The following is a 699-nucleotide window of genomic DNA, read 5'->3' as shown; positions in this document are numbered from 1 at the left end:
GGGGGATGAGGACACATTTGTAATACCTTAATCAATAAAAATTAAAGATTAAAAAAAACAATGTGTCAAAAATAAATAAATAATACAGTGTTATCTAAAATGTTATCTTGTTTTAAAATTTTTTAAATGTTTTATAGAACATACTAATTCTATATAGTATCATGGACATAGATAGAGAAAACCAGATTTTTTTTTTTTTGTACATAGCTTCTTGATGCTTATGGACAAATTGAATTCCTGTAAAGTTGAATCAATATATATTTATCGTCAGTGTACAAGAAATGCCAACCTCACTACTGGTTTTGGCACTGAACATTTGCCAGTGTGATAGGCCATGATAGTGAATCTTTTCAGTATTTTTATTTTAACTTCTTTGTTTACTTGGAACTTGAATATTTTTATCTGTTGGCTGCTTATTTGTATTTTCTTAATAACTCATTAAATGGAGTTACTGCTGTTTTTATTTTTTCTTGATTTATGCAGGTATCAAAACTGATTTTTGCACATAAATATTTATTTTAAAAATGTTATATACTTATTCTCATACTAGGTATAAACCGCATAATTACAACATTAAGTATTGAAGACATACATTTATCACCTTACATTAAAAGAAATATACTCTAGAAGTTCACAAATTTCATATCACAAATTAAATATTTAATTTTTATTACATTCCTACTCATCTTTAACTATATA

Source organism: Myotis brandtii, unplaced genomic scaffold (assembly GCF_000412655.1).
Source record: "Myotis brandtii unplaced genomic scaffold, ASM41265v1 scaffold237, whole genome shotgun sequence".
In the NCBI taxonomy this organism is placed as follows: Eukaryota; Metazoa; Chordata; class Mammalia; order Chiroptera; family Vespertilionidae; genus Myotis; species Myotis brandtii.
This window is presented reverse-complemented; position numbering follows the sequence as displayed.